Source organism: Littorina saxatilis, linkage group LG14 (genome assembly GCF_037325665.1).
Source record: "Littorina saxatilis isolate snail1 linkage group LG14, US_GU_Lsax_2.0, whole genome shotgun sequence".
NCBI lineage: Eukaryota > Metazoa > Mollusca > Gastropoda > Littorinimorpha > Littorinidae > Littorina > Littorina saxatilis.
The window spans coordinates 32,510,882-32,524,970 of NC_090258.1; the positions used below are offsets into that span (position 1 = coordinate 32,510,882).

The following is a 14,089-nucleotide window of genomic DNA, read 5'->3' on the forward strand; positions in this document are numbered from 1 at the left end:
CCGTGCAACACAAAATATCCGTGTTCGTTCTGCGCTGTCAGCAAAATCCACAACCGTTGACACAAAGCACAGGCGCTTTCTATCGCAATTGACCAAGAGAAGGCACCCCACCGAGTGACACTTTCTTGATCCATGTTACCTAATCGTGACACGAACTCATTTTGACCTGCCATGCGTTGCTCAGAATCACAATAGCCCGCTCAGAGAAAAGTCGCTCTGGATTGGTCTATGCAACGGGCTCACAACGATGTAAATCGCTTCACGATGGCGACGAAGAAAGCATGATTGCTGCGAGATATGAAAAAAGTTGTACTTCTTAAACTAGTAGACGATTCGGCCAGTGAAATCGTCAGAGAGAATATAGTTATGATGGGAAATTTAGCTGGGGTAGTCCTTGAACCTTGAAAAGCGGTGGATCCCTCGGGTCACGTCGAAAACCACGCCGAGAAGATCGCAACACGCTACACAGCATCGCAGTGTAAACACCGCCGCCATCTTGGATAACGCGGCGGGCGGTGGGCGAGCATATATCAAAGCCGCTCGCCGAGTGCTTCGCGAGCGCTTTCCTGCACTGCCCAAAGAAACGGCTTTTTGTCATTGACACTGCGAGCGACCCGTGGCGAACCGCTCTGGCCAACTCGTCTCACAGTTCAGGATGGTTTTTCACAACATCCGGAGCACGCTCCACGCCTCTGACGGGCTGTATCCCACAATCGGGAACAAGGAACTTAGTCGATAAATATCCACAGGGGGCGGACAAATGGTTTACATGTGAAATGTGTGTATATGGGTGTGGGTCTGAAACAAACAAACAAACAAACAAACCATGTGAACCCCCCCCCCCCCCCCCCTCCCACCGCTCGCGGGCTGAACGACTGACGTCACATGTCGCTTCGGTCTTTTCCAGAAGAACACCGCGTGTACATAATACACAATTCGATCGCGTAGCACTGCCAATGCCCTTTTTCGCAACGAAAACCGTGCTGCTGTTTCTTGTGTGTTAAATCTGAAAGCAATATAAGTGAACGAACAATTGAAAACTGATATCACGTTACTAAACTCCCAAAAGTAATAAATTACTTCTGACTGCGGTACACAATACATTTTCAAAGCAATTTTTATTATTTTCAAGACATAAAAAATACAACGGAAGAAAAATGCAAGCAATAACAATTTTTTTAAAGTACAGACTAAATACTGAAGCTCTCTATTTCTCTTTAGTATGTTGGATTCAGGTGTACTTACTCACAGTTGCAGACAGATACAGATTCAAACACGTGTCGAGCGTAAAACAAAAAGTGAAACTAGAGAATAACATGAACCTGAAAACTTTTAAAATATTTGTACCCAGCACCAAATGAGATTATTGTAAAAAAAAAATGTAATACAAAGTGTGTGTGTTCTACATAAGACAGGAGAATTTACATAGCAACAGAAAACATGCTTGTAAATCACTGAGCACCAATGTAGCTAACTTTGCCCGTCTCACACCTTGTTAATGTTAGTGTCACTGGTACGCAACCTGTTCTTCATGCTCTACTCTTTCCACCCGCGGTGCACTTTGTCCATCATTGACATTGTCCTCAGCTTGTGGTGAACTCGGATTTAAAAAAAAACAGGACAGCATTTTCGAAAACATCTTCTCGCACTTTAAAAGAAATGTCAAATGCATAAACTGTGTCATAAAAAAGCACAGGCACTGTATCATTGGTTTGGCACTGTTGCAGAAAGTCCTTGTCATCAGCTTTCATTTTGGCAGAGCAAGCGACACCCACAGTCCGACGAAAAATGTCCTGCATGTCAAGGAACATTTGCACAATGTTGTCTTTGACAAATGTCAGTCCTCCTCGGTTAAGCACCGTTGTCATGTCAGTTGAAGAATCACAATCACTTTCTGACAGCTCACTGAACCTCAGTGCTTCTAAACAGCGCAGTTTCTCGTATCTGTATGCACCTTTCTTGAGGCCCCAAACTTTCTTTTTTAGTTTCTTCACCACACTCCCAGCAACATACCTGATCACATCCTTCCTCACACACTGGCACCGGTCGGTCATTCGCGTTGTCTTCCTGTTTGCACCCATAGGTTGCTTCGACCAGCCTTTCAAACATCCTGAGGCAAATGGAAGCTGATGCATGAGTCGACTTGGTGACCTCTGTAATGCTTGCATGGCTTGCGTAGTACAATGAGTGAGCCTTTTCCTTGGCCGCGTTCCGGAACTTCCCTCGTAGACCAAGGCATGACTCAAACACCTGAAGTTTGTCCCGAAGAACAGCACCTGTCAAACAGACCACAAAGTCTTACACTTGAACACATACAATAGAACCACCTTTGTATTACCTCAAACAATCTGAGAAAGCGGGTCTTTAAAAGGAGGCAGTCTTAAAATGAAGGAAAATTTACAGAAGTTATGCACAGACAAACTGACAAAATAAGGTCTTAAAAGGGAGGGATTATCAAATTGGGGGGGGGGTGGTCCACTGTATATATATATATATACAATAATAGATTTTTATTAGTCCATATCTTGGGATAATTCCCTGCCTCGTATAACTTTAAAACAAAGGCAAACACACACACCATTGTATCCAAAAAGAACACTTGCACATTGACAAGCTTCATATTGATTGATTGAAGTCTGGAATGTGTACGCGAATGATCAACAATAATTACACGTATGCCATACAGGGAGCACTGCTTACTATATATGACAGCTTATTCTCAGCGTAACTGAATAACTTGAAATTTAAACTTGAAATTGTTTTACATTATAAGCAAAAGTGAAAACACGACTTCAACAAAATTGTATTCATTCATACAGTGTTTCTCTAAACACTTACAGTCCAAGGTTTTAACATGGCTTCACAGATCAGCTGACAGGCATTCATTTTCTGCAATCTCACTGCACACCTCTTCCAAAAGTGGAACTGTCACCTGTTGACATTTAAAAACACACGCAAATGTACACACAGTGACACAATAAAAAATCATGCGTAATGAGAGTTATCCAAAAATATTATATGATGCACTGGTGTCAAATGTGTTATGGTATTTTATGTTATCACAGAATCTAAGTCTTGAAAAATACACATGTTCACACAAAAATATGGCAAATACCACATGAGACTGAAATATACACAAATCTGCAGTAACTTGACTGAGAAATCACAAGCGGGTGTAGTTGTAGGCATCACAATCACAAGACAAACAAATTCTGCCTTTATGTTTAATATTTTTTAACAATAAATGTTGCAAATGTAACGAATAACTTCTCACCTTTTGTGAAATAGTACTTTGAGCTTGACACACTTCTGACAAAAGTGGTGCTTGCTTCCTGAAACAAAATTATTCAATGATGAAAAGAACTGAATGTGGCAGTGTTCAAAGTGATATTCAAACTTGTATGTAACTATCAGTACCTATACTGTAAAACGAGAAGGCTATTGGCATGCTCGTCAATCAGTATGTGTCATTCAGTGTTTTGTGCTGTAACAATGAAATGCAATCAATGCAAGTTCGTGCAGTCTAGAAATAAATACAACAATAATTTCAATTGAAACCACAAACTAGTCAAATAAATTGTGTAAATAGTTGGACAAAGAGATGCTTATTAACCCAGGGAAATAACAGGATTTCTTAGCAAAACTTTCCCAACCCATTTACCTGATTCAGTCCGGCTTTTCTGCTTTTAACACTTACTTTCAGTTTCACTAGAATATATCACAACTACAAGAATAACAATGGAACAGGAATGAGATTTTGTTTTGTTTTTGTAAACTACATCAGGATTTAACTAGTTTGGAAGCTCTGCTTACATACAAAATACAGACAGTGACGTTCAATCGTGGTGGCTGATCATGCAGTGCACTGACTGAGACGGACGATTCGATTTGATCGCTTCACCACGCCTTTCCAACTATGTGCTCCCATACAGTTTTGGTAGATACATGCTTGTGCAAGTATGTTATCAATCAATCAATCAATCAATGAGTCTTATATCGCGCATATTCCGTGGGTACAGTTCTAGGCGCTCTGCAGTAATGCCGTGTGAGATGAAATTTTATACGGCCAGTAGATTGCAGCCATTTCGGCGCATATTTACCTTTCACGGCCTATTATTCCAAGTCACACGGGTATAGGTAGACAATTATTAACTGTGCCTAAGCAATTTTGCCAGGAAAGACCCTTTTGTCAATCGTGGGATCTTTAACGTGCACACCCAATGTAGTGTACACGGGGGGAGGTTCGGACACCGAAGAGAGTCTGCACACAAAGTTGACTCTGTGAAATAAATTTCCGCCGAACCTGGGATCGAACTCACGCTGACAGCGGCCAACTGAATACAAATCCAGCGCGCTACCAACTGAGCTATATCCCCAATATGAATCTTATTTTCCTTTCGATGGTCAGTTTTACTCACCTCTGTAACGGCAGTCACCTCTGCGAATGCTGTCGAAGAATCTAACCGAAAGTAAACATTCTGGGAATCTACGCGCATCGGCCTTGACGCAAGTCAATGAGCGCGGCCTCAATCTTCCCGCACCGTAGACCAGATTAGTAGGTGCTTGATTTTGGTATTTTGATTTTACATAACATTAAACCTTTCTTGGGGTTCATGGTCATGGCAACAGCCATAATAATATTATATCATGTATAATATTACATTTCAGCATATTTGAATTACATGTCATCATACCAAACTGTCATACATTTTTATTCCCACATCATTCTGATTGATCACAACCAAACCTACTATCAGTGGACACATCCAAATGTAAGCGCCTGTTCTTGACAACTTTTAATCGATCTAAAAATAGCAACTTGCTGGGTCCTTTGCCGCCAACAGACACTGTTTGGCCTGTAGGGGATATAGCTCAGTTGGTAGCGCGCTGGATTTGTATTCAGTTGGCCGCTGTCAGCGCGAGTTCGATCCCAGGTTCGGCGAAAATTTATTTCACAGAGTCAACTTTGTGTGCAGACTCTCTTCGGTGTCCGAACCACCCCCCGTGTCTACTACATTGGGTGTGCACGTTAAAGATCCCACGATTGACAAAAGGGTCTTTCCTGGCAAAATTGCTTAGGCACAGTTAATAATTGTCTACCATACCCGTGTGACTTGGAATAAGGCCGTGAAAGGTAAATATGCGCCGACATGGCTGCAATCTACTGGCCGTATAAAATTTCATCTCACACGGCATCACTGCAGAGCGCCTAGAACTGTACCCACGGAATATGCGCGATATAAGCGTCATTGATTGATTGATTGATAGGTAAAATGTACAATGTATTTTCTGATTTGTGCACAAAAGCTTTTTTTCTTTTTTCTTTTTTTTTAACATAACAATGTTTAATGTCACTGTATGTTTAAAAGACCATGGTCATATTTGTAAAAAAAAATGTTAAATTAGAAAATAAATAACATTTTGGTTCATGATTTTTCCTACACCTGTGCTGAAAATAAGAAATAAAAATGTCGGTATATAAGTCGCTCAAATACAACTAGGTATGAATGGCTCGGTTTGAGTTTGTTGCAGTTGACCCTGCACAATGCGACCTATCATGTTTTTGCGATTTTGCCGTCACCCCTCCCATAGGGTGACGTATTTCACAACTTCCTGTGTTACACAAACTCTGTGGTGACCAAATTTGCCTTCACTCCTCCCATAGGGTGACGGATTTCACAACTTTCTACAGATGAACAATGTTGCCTCCACCCCTCCCATAGGGTGACGGATGTCACAACTTCCTGTGTACACAAACTGATGACGTATTTCACAACAAAATGGCGCTGCCCATGGTCAACCTCGAAACTATCCGTATAGAATGGGGGCGTCCTCGCCCCCATAATAACAACCAACTCCGATGGCGAATCTGCGATTCCTAAACGCCCCACTGAACGACTGACGTCACATGTCGCTTCGGTCTTTTCCGGAGGAACACCGCGTGTACATAATACACAGTTCGATCGCGTAGCACTGCCATTGCACATTTTCGCAACGAAAACCGTGCCACTGTTTCATTCATCTTGGCGTGTTAAATCTGAAAGCAATATAAGTGAACGAACAATTGAAAACATATCACGTTACTAAACTGTAGCTCAGTGTTTCAGTCAGTGTGACGTGGAACTGTTCAAAATATCTGCTGTATCAGGGAAGCCGATTTGGTTTCACCTGAACGTGACGACTGCGAGAGGCGAGCGCAAACCGGGTGTTGTACAGAAATGGTGTTCCCTTTGATATTTTAGTGGACATTTAACTTCAAATGCAACCTTTCTTAGCCGTAGAGTTGGTAACAGAACCTTCATGCGCGAGAAACGCCACATACGACGGAGTAACCCTGAAATGCCTTCACTTTTGTAGCCCTATCTGTCAGTTGCTGTCGTAGCCTAGTGGTTTGTGCTCCAGCTTGAAGGTCAGCTGACTCGGGTTCGACTCCCTTACAGTTTTTTTTCTTGTTTGCTTTATTTTTGTCATCTATTTTGTGTCCTTAACTCCACCCTTCAATCTTTTCAACCCTGATGCATTCCGTTTATTTATTTATTTTTTTTATTTTTTTTTTAAGCGGTTTAGCACGGTGGTATGGAATGAAAACGCGATTACACAAAGCTCACATGTGCACAGTCTGCAAACTAAACGGCGTGGGCTCACCGTATTAGCCAATAACAAGCACACATATTAAACCGCAGCGCAAAGCGTAAACATTAGTACAACTTGAAAAAATCAATAGGCCTATAGTTACCAGAAACAAAACCGTGCTTCGCACCGAACAGTTCGACAGTGACTAACCTACTGACCGAACCGCACCTCTCGCTTGTGACAGTCGCTCATGATACAACCATTCTTTTGCCGAGTCTGATATTGATCTTCATAAAACTATGTGTAAGTGTAACAAAAGAAAAAAACTAATTTCTTTCATATTGCCTGAATAATAACTTTATTAACTGATAATCAAGGTGGCATCGCCGAATGACTGCAAGTGCAACGCGATCGAAGTGGCACGCGGTGTTCCTCCGGAAAAGGCCGAAGCGGCTGTGACGTCGGTCGTTCAGTGGGGCGTTTAGGAATCGCAAATTCGCCCCCGGGACAGACACTGGTCAACTTTATGTGCAGACCCAGAGACAGAAGCCATGTCCCATCCCCGTGTTACCACAATGGCACGTAAAAGACCTTGGTCATTCTGCCATAAGTGCAGATGGCTGAATACACCTAAACACGCAGACACCTGGGTAGCGCGACTCCGTTGCTGCTGACTGGGAGGAAGCGACCCGAATTTCCCAGCGATGGGACAATAAAGTAATGAAAATGAAAGAAAAAAATGATCGAGGTCACGTGGGTAGGGCTTGAGGTCACGTGAGTTTATAAAAAGACACGTGCTTAGCGTTTTTGGTGTTAAAAACTGACCTACGATTAAAGAGCAGACATCGGCCTCGAGGAGCACCGCAATTTTGAAGAATTCGTAGCTTTTTCTTATTGAGTATTTTTTCTGCAACATTTGTTCAGGATCAACAAGACTTGAAAAATGGAGTGCGCCCTGCTGAAAATACGATTAGTTGGTGGTTTGTTCATTACTCTTACCGTCCTGATCACTTACATTAGCAACAGAGTGTGCAAAAGACTCCAAAAATGCAGATGAAACACACCAACCTCGCTCAGTCACTATGTATTTTTCGATCAAATGGTTACGTAAACTCATATGGTCAAAAGATGTTAGAATTTCTTTTTGCAACAATGTTCTTCAAGTGATTTTACAAACAACGAAACCACTGTAATTGGGCAAATGTCTTAATTCGGTGAATAACAATGGGTTCTTTCATACGTTAAATCGGGTTAGTCATATCTAGCATCATACAGAATTGATCATAAACCTAAAAATACACTAAAGTCTGTTTCAAAAACTATAGTCTACTTCAATGACTTTCAGCAATTTCCAACATTATAAATCGAGAAAACTAGACACTTTGAAAGAAATGTGTTGCACACAAGATTTTCTGATCACGAATCATTATGTGAACATTTTCTTTTCAACTTTCTTTCATGAAGTGTACGTATAATTGTTCTAGCAATAGGCGTGTCCTCTGTTTTGAGCGAACGCTGTTTTCGTGGTACACTACCTCTGTTTAAAAAAAAAACATAAAAAAACACAGCGGCCATACTTTTTCTTTATTTGAATGAATTTCAACTTCAAAAAGATTGTTTGAGAGTGCAGATTTATAAAAAAAAATCAATGCATGAAGAATTTGAATTTGTTGGTTGGTTCATAGCATACACATGGACTGGGTGGCCGAGTGGTAACGCACTTGCGCTCGAAAGCGAGAGGTTGCGTGTTCGACCCTGGGTCATGCCGCTATTTTCTCCCCCCTTTCCTAACCTAGGTGGTGGGTTCAAGTGCTAGTCTTTCGGATGAGACGAAAAACCGAGGTCTCTTCGTGTACACTACATTGGGGGTGCACGTTAAAGATCCCACGATTGACAAAAGGGTCTTTCCTGGCAAAATTGTATAGGCATAGCTAAAAATGTCCACCAAATACCCGCCGTGTGACTTGGAATAATAGGTCGTGAAAAGTAGGATATGCGCCGAAATGGCTGCGATCTGCTGGCCGATGTGAATGCGTGATGTACTGTGTAATAAAATTCCATCTCACACGGCATAAATAAATCCCTGCGCCTTGAATATGTGCGCGATATAAATTGCATAAAAAAATAATAAAAAAATTAAAAAAAATCCCTGCGCTTAGAACTGTACCCACGGAATACGCGCGATATAAGCCTCATATTGATTGATTGATTGATGCACATCACAGTAAGTTGCTCGTCCCGATTACGGGCTACAGCCTGTCGGAGGCGTGGAACGTGCTCCGGATGTTGTGAAAAATCTGACTGCGGTACAGGGGCTCCTACTCCTCCAGACCGCCAAAAATCCAGACGGTATAAAAATACGAGGTGCGGCTCATTTTCGGAACAGCGCAGATGACGAGATGGGTCACAAAAACTTTTATTTCCAAAAAAGCGCAGCTCATTTCCGGAACAGCGCAGATGACGAGCTGCGTGACAACAAACTGAATAGAAGCCGCCAGTGGCATCGAAGCCGCCAGTGGTTAATCAATCAATCAATCAATGAGGCTTATATCGCGCATATTCCGTGGGTACAGTTCTAGGCGCTCTGCAGTGATGCCGTGTGAGATGAAATTTTATACGGCCAGTAGATTGCAGCCATGTCGGCGCATATTTACCTTTCACGGCCTTATTCCAAGTCACACGGGTATGGTAGACAATTATTAACTGTGCCTAAGCAATTTTGCCAGGAAAGACCCTTTTGTCAATCGTGGGATCTTTAACGTGCACACCCAATGTAGTATAGTTAAAATTAATATTAAAAGTCCTAGTGGCAAGCTCAATCGCGACCTTATAGCGCCCTAGAACAAGGTGAAACAATAAGACCAAATCTGAAAAAATGGCCTCCAGGGGCGGCAATCCTCTTGATGTACTTCAAAGGGTAATATGTAGAGGTTGCCTCCCATGTCAGAGTTTCGCCTTTTTACATTTAGTCAAGTTATGACTAAATGTTTTAACATCGAGGGGGGAATCGAGACGAGGGTCGTGGTGTGTGTATGTGTGTGTGTGTGTGTGTGTGCGTGCGTGTAGAGCGATTCAGACCAAACTACTGGACCGATCTTTATGAAATTTGACATGAGAGTTCCTGGGTATGATATCCCCATACGTTTTTTTCATTTTTTTGATAAATGTCTTTGATGACGTCATATCCGGCTTTTCGTGAAAGTCGAGGCGGCACTGTCACGCCCTCATTTTTCAACCAAATTGGTTGAAAATTTGGTCAAGTATTGTTCGACAAAGCCCGGACTTCGGTATTGCATTTCAGCTTGGTGGCTTAAAAATTAATTAATGACTTTGGTCATTAAAAATCTGAAAATTGTAAAAAAAATATTTCTTTTATAAAACGATCCAAATTTACGTTCATCTTATTTTCCATCATTTGCTGATTCCAAAAACATATAAATATGTTATATTTGGATTAAAAAAAAGCTCTGAAAATTAAATATAATATACAAACTATTATCAAAATTAAATTGTCGAAATCAATTTAAAAACACTTTCATCTTATTCCTTGTTGGTTCCTGATTCCAAAAACATATAGATATGATATGTTTGGATTAAAAACACGCTCAGAAAGTTAAAACGAAGAGAGGTACAGAAAAGCGTGCTATCCTTCTTAGCGCAACGAATACCCCGCTCTTCTTGTCAATTTCACTGCCTTTGCCATGAGCGGTGGACTGACGATGCATTGCGTTCCGTTTCATTCTGTGAGTTCGACAGCTACTTGACTAAATGTTGTATTTTCGCCTTACGCGACTTGTTATATTTAGTCAAGTTTTGACTAAATATTTTAACATCGAGGGGGAATCGAAACGAGGGTCGTGGTGTATGTGCGTGTGTCTGTGTGTCTGTGTGTCTGTGTGTGTGTGTGTGTGTGTAGAGCGATTCAGACTAAACTACTGGACCGATCTTTATGAAATTTGACATGAGAGTTCCTGGGTATGAAATTCCCGAACGTTTTTTTCATTTTTTTGATAAATGTCTTTGATGACGTCATATCCGGCTTTTCGTGAAAGTTGAGGCGGCACTGTCACGCCCTCATTTTTCAACCAAATTGGTTGAAATTTTGGTCTAGTAATCTTCGACAAAGCCCAAACTTTGGTATTGCATTTCAGCTTGGTGGCTTAAAAATTAATTAATGACTTTGGTCATTAAAAATCTGAAAATTGTAAAAAAAAATAAAAATTTATAAAACGATCCAAATTTACGTTTATCTTATTCTCCATCATTTGCTGATTCCAAAAACATATAAATATGTTATATTCGGATTAAAAACAAGCTCTGAAAATTAAATATATAAAAATTATTATCAAAATTAAATTGTCCAAATCAATTTAAAAACACTTTCATCTTATTCCTTGTCGGTTCCTGATTCCCAAAACATATAGATATGATATGTTTGGATTAAAAACACGCTCAGAAAGTTAAAACAAAGAGAGGTACAGAAAAGCGTGCTATCCTTCTTAGCGCAACTACTACCCCGCTCTTCTTGTCAATTTCACTGCCTTTGCCATGAGCGGTGGACTGACGATGCTACGAGTATACGGTCTTGCTGAAAAATGGCATTGCGTTCAGTTTCATTCTGTGAGTTCGACAGCTACTTGACTAAATATTGTATTTTCGCCTTACGCGACTTGTTTGATAAATGTCTTTGATGACGTCATATCCGGCTTTTCGTGAAAGTTGAGGCGGCACTGTCACGCCCTCATTTTTCAACCAAATTGGTTGAAATTTTGGTCAAGTAATCTTCGACGAAGCCCGGACTTCGGTATTGCATTTCAGCTTGGTGGCTTAAAAATTAATTAATGACTTTGGTCATTAAAAATCGGAAAATTGTAAAAAAAAAAATAAAAAATTATAAAACGATCCAAATTTACGTTTATCTTATTCTCCATCATTTGCTGATTCCAAAAACATATAAATATGTTATATTCGGATTAAAAACAAGCTCTGAAAATTAAATATATAAAAATTATTATCAAATTTCTTTTTCGAAATCAATTTAAAAACACTTTCATCTTATTCCTTGTCGGTTCCTGATTCCAAAAATATATAGATATGATATGTTTGGATTAAAAACACGCTCAGAAAGTTAAAACGAAGAGAGGTACAGAAAAGCGTGCTATCCTTCTCAGCGCAACGAATACCCCGCTCTTCTTGTCAATTCCACGGGCACTGCCTTTGCCACGGGCGGTGGAGTGACGATGCTACGAGTATACGGTCTTGCTGCGTTGCGTTGCGTTCAGTTTCATTCTGTGAGTTCGACAGCTACTTGACTAAATATTGTATTTTCGCCTTACGCGACTTGTTTTGTTATCTCAAAAAACGTCCCTATCAATCGAATTGTGGAATTGTAATAGTCCATTTTTTAAGCCGCCATTATCAATCAATCAATCAATATGAAGCTTATATAGCGCGTATTCCGTGGGTACAGTTCTAAGCGCTTGTCGAAGAGTTGTCAACACAGGACTAACAAAGAAACTAACATCATTCAGACGGACACGAACCCTATCACACACTAGCAAACCCTGGTAAACAAACAACTGTTTAACAACAATGTACACATCAATAGCTAGGTCAAACAAAATAATATTAAGCACAAAGAAAACACCTCTCACAGAGCACAGCACAAGAATGTCTTTTGGGGCACAGCACATCACGTCGAGCATGAAAGTCGCAGCCAGCTACGGGAAGAACTGAGTCTTCAACCTACTCTTGAACGCGTCAAGAGAGGGGCTCTGGCGAAGCTCAAGCGGCAGGGAGTTCCAGACGGAGGGGCCCGCGTAGGGAAATGCACGCTGACCAGCAGATGCGAGTTTCGAGCGAGGGATGTGGAGGCGGAGAGGGTCAGCAGCAGAACGAAGGGGACGGTCGGAGGGCTGGGTGTACAGGTCCAGGGAGGATTGAAGGTACTCGGGAGCAGAGTCGTTGAGACACTTGTAGACCAGAGTGGACAGTTTGTAGGAGATTCGGGTGTTGACAGGGAGCCAGTGCAAGGAGCGAAGTAGGGGGGTGATGTGGTCTCGCTTCGTCTTCCTCAACGTCAGCCTGGCAGCGGCGTTCTGGACTCGTTGTAGGCCACGAATGGATGAGGCGGGGAGGCCAGCCAGAAGGGAGTTGCAGTAGTCCAGACGACTGAAGATGAGGGAGACAACCAGCTTGACACAGGCGTCGTGGGTGAGGTAGCGACGGATGGAGGCGATGCGTCGTAGGTGGAAAAAGCAGGTCTTGATGATGAAGGAGATGTGTGTCTGCATGGAGAGAGTGGAGTCGAGAAAGACGCCAAGGCTCTTGACAGCAGGGGAGAATGGAACAGTCGCGTCATCCAGCTGGAGGTCGGTCACAGTGAGGGAAGCAATCTTCTGTCGTGTTCCAACGAGAAGGGCCTCCGTCTTCTCACTGTTCAGCTTCAGCTTGTTCTCAGTCATCCAGTTCTTGATGTCAGTGAAACAACTGGAGATGGATCCAAGGAGATCGTCAACGTCCTCCGGCTTGGCGGCTTACTGGATTTGGTCTGTCTGTTTGTTTGTTTGTTTGTTTGTTTGTTTGTTTGTTTGTTTGTTTGTTTGTTTGAGTAGGGCGGGCGGGCGGTCGATGTCTTACAAGATACAAGATACAAGATACAAGATATTTATTCACCAATTTTGCAAAAGGATTTCATCTTGGCACGGCACGGTAAAAATAAAATAAAAACCAACCAGACACATATGCAGACACACATCACCATGCATGCATACATACGTACATTACACTGTCATGCACACACAGACACAACTCACACACACACACACACACACACACACACAATTATTTACATACTCACACATAACCAGCCACATATCTACATCACAAATTCACATCGTCGCCTTGTAAAGGTAAAAACCATATCAGTTTAAAAGGGGTGCCAGTAATATCAATGCAACATTAGTGAATACTAGAACAATACCTAAAAATTATAATCCATTTAAAAGTAAGTAGTACACGTAATTATTATCATTTAGTCAGATCATCACATAAAATTATATAATCATAATCTAGCCAGTTAGACAGTTTAAAACAACAGTATTAACAGACTATCACAGATCTACTCAAGCACCTGAACCTAGAGTCACATTGCACAAAACTACTACCATCACAGAACTACTCAAGCACCTTGTGCATGCCCCTGATCAAGGCATGCTACTTCATGTCATGCGCCTATGGTTGGGCTATTATTGCCAATTTTTGTGTGTTGACGAAACAAGACAGAATTGTTGTTGCCGTGTGTGCGTTCTCAAATTATGACGATATTAATTGGTATTGGTTTCTTTGTACCTGTGTAAGGGTGTTTTGTTCATTGGGTTGTAATGCGTGTGAGAAAGATGTTATTTTCCTTGGTTTGAGACTCTTACTGGACCGACTATCATTCATTGACTCTTGACTCACTTTTTCTACTATGTATTGTGATTGACGCTTTAGTTCCACGTACTCGTTGGATGAA

At 41.4% G+C, this 14,089-nt stretch overlaps 2 protein-coding genes and 1 long non-coding RNA gene across 4 annotated transcripts in view; 1 reads left to right on the forward strand and 2 right to left on the reverse strand.

Moving 5' to 3' along the window:
• The window catches only part of LOC138947600 (uncharacterized), a 326,843-nt gene that overhangs the window by 101,721 nt on the left and 211,033 nt on the right, over positions 1 to 14,089 (reverse strand). The gene's annotated exons all lie outside the window — the stretch shown is intronic.
• Positions 1 to 14,089, forward strand: part of LOC138947602 (uncharacterized) — a 70,610-nt gene that overhangs the window by 15,991 nt on the left and 40,530 nt on the right. The window lies entirely within an intron of this gene.
• LOC138947591 (uncharacterized) lies at positions 1,673 to 4,489 on the reverse strand. 2 transcript variants are annotated; one of them, XR_011449723.1, is made up of 4 exons: positions 3,814 to 3,895; positions 3,275 to 3,332; positions 2,839 to 2,932; positions 1,673 to 2,276 (listed from the first exon to the last, which is right to left on the reverse strand). It is a non-coding gene; the product is annotated as an uncharacterized lncRNA (long non-coding RNA). The 2 variants fall into 2 exon arrangements; XR_011449722.1 differs by lacking the exon at positions 3,814 to 3,895 and adding an exon at positions 4,419 to 4,489 and having other exon boundaries at positions 1,674 to 2,276.